This window comes from Apteryx mantelli, unplaced genomic scaffold, assembly GCF_036417845.1.
Source record: "Apteryx mantelli isolate bAptMan1 unplaced genomic scaffold, bAptMan1.hap1 HAP1_SCAFFOLD_20, whole genome shotgun sequence".
Lineage (NCBI taxonomy): Eukaryota > Metazoa > Chordata > Aves > Apterygiformes > Apterygidae > Apteryx > Apteryx mantelli.
In genome coordinates, this window is record NW_027118553.1 from 16,378,251 (window position 1) to 16,385,999 (window position 7,749).

Consider the following 7,749-nt stretch of genomic DNA (forward strand, 5'->3'; position numbering starts at 1 on the left):
TGCAGGACAATGCTACTGGGCATCCTGCTACCTTCTCCCAGGGACGCTGAATGGGTATGAAGACTGGGTGTGCAGACAAGTCTGCCCAGGGCTGTAATTCACAGCAGTGTACCTGTCCTGCAGGGTGCTGTGCGCCCAGAGTAGTGACTCTGCCACACTCAGCCTGTCCGGGGAGCTCCCCACAGCACTGTGGGGAGAAGCTCTGGGTGGGAGAAGAGACCCCCGTCAGGGCAGGTTGAGCCTTCTCTCAGGAGGATGCTGCGTGGGTCAGGGCTGCCCAGAGCTCCAGCTCACTCCCAGGACATTTCTGGAGGGGCCTTTCCAAAAGGAAGGTCAGGGCAGGGATTATATGAAAGGGAAGGAGCTGTCATGAGTCTGTGCTTTCAGTCTTATTCTCTTTGGGATTGGTGAAATGGGATTGGATCTGTCAGGTTTAGACAGGGGACAGAGGCTCCAAAACAGTGACACTGAGAGAGGATCAGTTCTGGGAGGGACTCAGCAAATGCCTTCATGCACCCCTCAGCCTAAGGACAGAGCCAGCATCACCTTTCCAGCCTCAGCAAGGTTTCTCTCACCTGCTCCATAGCACCTGCAGACATGGAGGTGCCCCTGGGAAGTGTTCTTCGCACAGGAGGCTTTTGCAGGGCAGAGCTGAGCACCCAGCGGGTGGGATGGGGTCTGTGAGCACTGAGAGGGGAGAGACGTGGGGAGAGAGAAACAGCTCCCCGCAGAGACGGCTCCAGGCAGCAGCGTCATGCTCAAAGTGTGAGAGGAAACTATCAGCTCCAACTCGTCCTCTCCTCTCCCAGCCAGCACAGCCCTCTGCTCTCAAGGCTGGGGGGTGCAGGGCAGGAGTTGTTTCCTCAGCAGCCGGACATGCAGGAGAGGAGACACTCGTGAGTGCCCCTCTCTCCCTCCCTGTCCCTGCCTCCCTGGGCACAAATGTCATGTTATTGCTCCATGTTTCCCACCTGTCCAAGCTGCCCTTGTCCTTCCCCTTGGACTCTCTGGGCAGGGGGCTTTTTGATGCAGTTCAGACACTGATTCTGTGGGTCCTGCCATGCAGACGTGTCCTTGACAGTGAGGTGCCCAAGCGCCCCTCTAACCTGGGGGCTCTGGGCAATGCAGTGTGGGGGGTCTGGGAATGAGCCAGGTCTCTCGTCAGGACACCCCATCCTTAGGACATTCTGCCATTTCCCTGGGGCGTCTGGCTGGGCTGCAAGCTGCCCTCCACAAGGACACAGCTCTCCCATTGCAGCTGCGTGTTAGCTAGGTGCCCCAGGGAGAAGCCACCTAGATCCTGAGGCCACTCTGAGATATGCTGCTGGGTGGCTGGATGTGGGCAGCTGGAAGGAGACCAATGTGTTGCTGGCTAGAAGGAGACAGCTGAGACCTCCCTCCCATCCCCTCAGAAAGAGTGCTGATGGGCACTTTGCAAGTGCATTCCTCTGCTCTCCGCGGTGTTGTTTCTCTTTCGGGTAACATGTGTGCAACAGTCCTCCACCTCCATGGTGTGAGCACAGGGCAGCTGGGACCAGGGCAGCTGGGAGCAAGGCAGCTGGACAGGCCAGCTCTGCTCCCTCTGCATTCAAGCCAGAGTGAATCCTTTTGCCTCTCCAGAATCACAGCTGCTCACTCTGAGTGCAGCAGCAGCAATGCTGAGGGTTTCTACCTCCAGGAATCCTCCTCCCATGTGACAGGGCCAGCTAAAGAAAACCAAAAAAGCCTTAAAACTATTAATGACCCTACATTATTTAGAAGTGGGAGTGAAGGTGCTGAAAATGGCTTCAGCATCATGAGTGGATTAACTCTGACTGGAACTGGGAATATAACAGTGTAGTCACCCCTGTTGCCATTTCCGCAGTGCTGTAGGTCAGGGCTGACTCCTCCGGAGCCCACGGGCAGAGGCCCCTGCTCCTCATGGGAAACTCAGCCAGCACAAATCAGAGCTGAAGCCACAGAGCTCAATGATGGTGCTGCTGAGATGGGGAGAAGTAATGTGTGTGTGTTTGAGGGAATCTATGAGAAATTTTTGCTAAGAGAAGTCTGTCCTAACTTGTCAATGTGTCTTCTTCATCAGACAGTGCCCCTTTGCCCGAAAGGAGCACATGTCCAATGGGAGTTCCCTCAACGAGTTCTTCCTCCTGGCATTTGCGGACACACGGGAGCTGCAGCTCTTGCACTTCGCGCTCTTCCTGGGCATCTACCTGGCTGCCCTCCTGGGCAATGGCCTCATCATCACAGCTGTAACCTGCGACCACCACCTCCACACCCCCATGTACTTCTTCCTCCTCAGCCTCTCTGTCCTGGATGTGGGCACCATCTCCACTACTGTCCCCAAATCTATGGCCAATTCTCTGTGGAACAGCAGGGCCATTTCCTACTCAGGATGTGCTGCTCAAGTCTTTCTGTTTCTCTTCTGGCTTGGAGGAGAGTATTTTCTTCTCACTGTTATGGCCTATGACCGCTTTGTTGCCATCTCCAAGCCCCTGCACTATGGGACAATCATGGGCAGCAGAGCTTGTGTCAAAATGGCAGCAGCTGCTTGGGCCAGTGGTTTTTTCCATGCTGTGATGCACACTGCTAATATATTTTCACTACCACTCTGCAAAGGCAATGCTGTGGAGCAGTTCTTCTGTGAAGTTCCTGAGATCCTCAAGCTCGCCTGCTCAGACTCCTACCTCAGGGTGGTTTGGGCACTTATGATTAGTGTTTGTTTAGGCTTTGGGTGTTTCATTTTCATTGTGCTGTCCTATGTGCAGATCTTCAGTGTTGTGCTGAGGATCCCCTCTGAGCAGGGCAGGCACAAAGCCTTTTCCATGTGCCTGCCTCACCTGGCCGTGGTATCCCTGTTTATCAGCAGTGGCATCTTTGTCTGCCTGAAGCCCCCCTCCCTCTCCTCCCCAGCTCTGGATCTGGTGTTGGCTGTTCTGTACACAGTGGTTCCTCCAACAGTGAACCCCCTCATCTACAGCATGAGGAACAAGGAGCTCCAGGATGCACTGAGGAAACTGGCTCAGTAGGTACAATGTCAGCACCAATAACTCTCCCATGTGCATCTGCTCCTCATTCCCAGGGTATTTGGCAACATAGGTAGGTGTTGCTCATGTCTTTCTTTCTCACTTACTTTTCTCTGTTACATTCTCCTAAAAGAAATAAATATTTTGCTTTGTGCCACTTGTCCTCAGGAATCTCTCACTTGAATCTGATCAAGAGACCGTGTTGAAGCAGGAAGCCAGGTTTCCTTCTTCATCAGCAGAGATGGGGGAACCTCTGAGCCTGCTAGTCTGAGCTGCTTGGATGCCTTCAGTGCAATGAGGAGAGTTTCCCTTTGCAGTGTCTCTTTTGGTGCTGACACCAAGGGAGCTCAGGGGCACAGAGTCAGGCTTTGATGAGTACAGGCATGTCCAGACTACGGGTCCCGTGTCCCTTAAGAGAGCTCAGCTCCTGTGGCCACAGTCAGGGTATGATCTCACACCCCTCTCCTGTGAGGGTGGCATCCGGCTGTCACCATGGACTGATCCCTTCCCTCTCTAGCGTTCCAACACTCCAAGCAGACCAAGAGTGGAAAGGACGAGAGTCTGGATAAAGTCTGTGGGGACAGACCCTCTGTTCCTCAGGACTGTTCCCACACTGCTGCAGCAGGCATTTCCTCACTGCAGCCTTCACTTGGGGGCTGCAGCTTTATTGGAGACATGTCCACCAACAGCAGCAGGACTTTCTCTTCTCAGGGCTTTTCTCCTCATTTCCACGCTGCCCTGCCTTGGTCTGATGCGTTTGTATGGCCTCAGTGCTCTTGTAATGTGCTGGTGGAAGGTTTGTGCTTCCCTGTGCATTCATGTGAGCTCAGGCAGGACCAGGCATTGGGTGCATTTAGGCCAGACCTGGCCTGCACAAGAACATTGCTGTAATAAAAGGGGGTCCCCTCCATTACGTGCCTGAAGTCTGGCCTTTCTTCAGAAGCTGCAGTCAAAAATACTCCCAAAGAAATTGCACCATAAAAGGGCCTGCTGCTCTGCTTGTGACCTCCATGGATGTGGGGGACAAGCTCAGAGTCTACATGTGATCTGTTAGGGACTGAGGGCTGGATTCAGAGCTCATCAGTCAGTGACTGGTGCAGATGGTGAATGGTCTCTGAATCTCCTGCCTGAGGCTGTCCCACAGGTGACAGTGCTGATGAGAGATGTCCATCCTTCTGGAGGGGAATCTGAGCCCCCAGGAGAGCTCAGGGGATCTCCAGGTACAGCGTGCGCCTGGTGTGGGCAGTGAGTGGAGCCTCACAAAGTGAGGGACAGTCCACAGTGGAGTCACCAGAAGGTAGAGCACTAAATGCAGATATGCATGGGGAAAGGAGGGCTCTGCAGTCTCAGGAAAGGCAGTGGGGACCCAGGAGGCGCAGGGAAGGGTCACTGGAGAGTGATTGCTGCACCCTCAGGGAAGAATCACAGGCTGGAGCCTTGCCTGAGTTATGCTGTGGACATGCCTGTGCCTGGCCCTCCACCTCCCACATCTGGACCTGTCCCTGTCCCCATCCTGCTGACCTGACTCCCAGCTCTACCTCAAACATGCCTGCACACTACAGTCAAGAAAGCCTTAGAAAGGGATGCTGGGACCCAAGCAGCACCCAGAGAGGGTTTTAGGTGCAAAAGATGACCATATATCCACAGCAACGCTTGCCTGACAGCCAATGCAAAGGAGTAAGGAGAGCTTCAGATCTGGACCCCTACTCAGCTAACACTGCCTGCAGAGTCTTAGCTGGACGAAAAAGTGAGGGCAGCCACTTGGGTCAGACTTTATGATGCACAGTTAGGAGAGGCATCTCCAGGTCCCTCGAGGGCTGTGCTGGAACCATTCAGGAGCAGGTGAGGTGGGGCTGTCACTGCCAGCGTGGTTGGGGAGAGGGCAGCTCCCCTCTGCCATGCTGGGTCTGGGTCTGGGCACAGTTTTTCCCTGTAGAGCTCCCTGAGGAACGGCTCCGGGTGATCCTCCACCTCTGCCCTGGCAGCAGCACCAGCACTAAGGGTGCCAGGCAGGAAGTGCACAAGGGTGGAAGGAGGACGGGCTGCCCAGGGGGGCAGCCAAGGGTAGACCTTGTCTGTGCACGCAGGGATGGAGTGAGGAAAGCCAGAGCTCAGCTGGAGCTGGCACCAGAGACCATGGACATGAAAAGGGCTGGGGTATTAAATATCTTTTTTGCCTCAGCTTTCCAGGGGAAGCTCTGCCTGAGGCCTCCCAGTTATGGGGGTGTTAGCAGACAGCTGTGCTGTGGGATGTGCTGGGGTGTGGTGCAGAAGAGAGGCCATGCAAGGCTGGCCTTTTCTCCTGTGTCTGGATACGGAGACCTGGAGGAGGATGGAGCTGGTCATGGAGCACCCCACAGCTGGGGTGAGCAGCCAGTGCTGGAAAGGGGTGATGTGAGGGGCTGGTCTGGGACAATAGCCCTGGCGCAGCTTCCCCAGTGTGTCCATGCAACACAGGGAACAACCTGGCTTTTCTCTCCTGCACCCTCCATGTCCTGGTGCCCTTCCCAGATGATCTGCATTTGCCCTGCCAGCACACATGGCTCTGTGCTCCCACACTGCTGTTCACACCCAGTAGCTGAATGGCAGCATTTTTCCTCTCCCACAGCCGTGTGTGCCTGTGCCAGGCTCAGATATTTGATGTGTATCTTCCAGGGGAAGGTAGCAGGTGGGGGAGGCTGCAAGAGATTTTGAGGATCCAAAGCAGTGGGTTCTGGAGTTGGGGGGATTATCTGCACCTGAGGAGGACCTCAGTGAGGCCATCATTTATAAATACCATCTGACGAGCGAGTAAAGAGTTAACAGGACTGAAGAAGTTTGCCAGCTGATATGTGCAAGGCTGTGGAATAGAAGAGTTAACAGGATTAAAGAAGTCTGCCACCTGATAAGGCTGTGGAATCGAAACTGCACAGACCCCCAGGGAGGGAGGAAGCTATAGGGCAGTGTTGCGGTCTTGCCTCGCTAGCAGGGTCCTCCCAAGCAGACAAACAAACAGTCCTGTGATTGTGAAACTCGCAGAGGTCAGCAAAAGCAGTGTTTGCCCAGAGCCCCAGCCATATAAAGAAAGACTTGGCAGCTGTGAGAGTTTGAGCAGGGATGGGAACGTGACCTGACCAACCTCTCCGGCTGGACCATGAGTATCCCCCCCTACCCCCCTTTTTCCTGGGATGCTGGGTTGAGGTAACTCCTCGAGGTTGAGAGTCCTCTCACTAGGAGAGTGAACAAGCTAGCTTTCAAGTAGGGATAAGCAGTGCTTCCAATTAATAGTGCAGTAACCGACGGTTTGGAGTTATCCTTTCTAAATTAGTAATCACATTATTTTAATGGATGTTACTAATCCAAGAGCTTGCGTGAGAAAATAAACATGTTTTTTATTACGTTACTGTCTCATTCGTTACTATCGAACCTTCATAGCGTGACAGCGCTGTCCTATGTGCAGATTGTGCTCAGTTGTGGTAAGGATCCCCTCTGAGCAGGGCAGGCACAAAGCCTTTTCCATGTGCCTCCCTCACCTGGCCGTGGTCTCCCTGTTTGTTAGCACTGTCATCTTTGCCTACCTAAAGCCTCCATCCATTTCCTCCCCAGCTCTGGATCTGGTGGTGGCTGTTCTGTATGCAGTGGTGCCTCCAACAGTGAACCCCCTCATCTACAGCATGAGGAACAAGGAGCTCCAGGATGCAGTGAGCAAACTGTTTCAGCTGGTACTAATTCAGCAGCAATGAGCTGCCCATCTCTCCTCACAAGCAACTCCCAGGTTATCTCAGTTTATCTCCAGTAACTCTTGTACTTCGGGCGTCCTCCCTGTGACAGCCATGTTTGTACACAAACGTCTGAATTCCTCCCACTTCTCCAGAGGCACAAAGCCCATCCGTCTGACCCAGAGGCCTTCTGCAAAGCTGCTGATCACTGTGTCAGAGCTGGCCTCCCAAGTAGCATCATTCTAATAAAAGGGGATCTCCTTAGTACTGTGCCTGAAGGTTGGGCTCTTCTTCCCAAGCTGGAGCTAAGAATGTGCTCAGGGAATTGTCCCCCAAAAGACCCTGTTGCCATGCCTGGGTTTTCCATGGGCTAAGGGGCATCAGATCTTTTGGGTGATGTGTGAGGGAATGAGGGCTGGATTCAGCTGTCACTTGTGGGTGTCCAGTGCCCCTGCAGAGGGTGAGTGGTCAGAGGTCTCTGCTGGGCACTGTGCCACCTATTAGAGGGCTTGTGATGGATGCCCATCCTTCTGGAAGAGAGTATGGAGCCACCAGAAGAGCACAGGAGATCTCCAGGGACAGCACATTCCTGGGACGGGCAGTGAGTGGAGTCTCACAAAACCAAGTGGAGTCACCCAAAGCAAAAGGCTAAACCAAAGAATGCACCAAATCAGGGCTCTGCAATCTCAGAAGAGGCAGTGGGCTGGGTCTGTGACACCCCTGAGCCATTGGAAATGCCCTGTGATTGCTCCAAGCATCCTCCACAGCCACAGACCCTGGGGAGGGCGTTGTCAGGTGCAGTGATGCTGGTCCAGCTGGGCCTGCCCTGACCAGCACAGATAGTGCAGTGTCACCCCACAGCCCGCTCACCCTGCAGAGCAGCACCGACAGCCCGGGACCCTGTGGAGAGCACAGGGGAGGGTTGCAGGAAGGGCCATCTAGGCCAGCATGGACAAACTGATCTGGGGAAAGGCTCTCTGGGGAGCAGGCATGTCTCCAGAGAAGAGCAAAGGCGCAACTGTGTGCTTGTG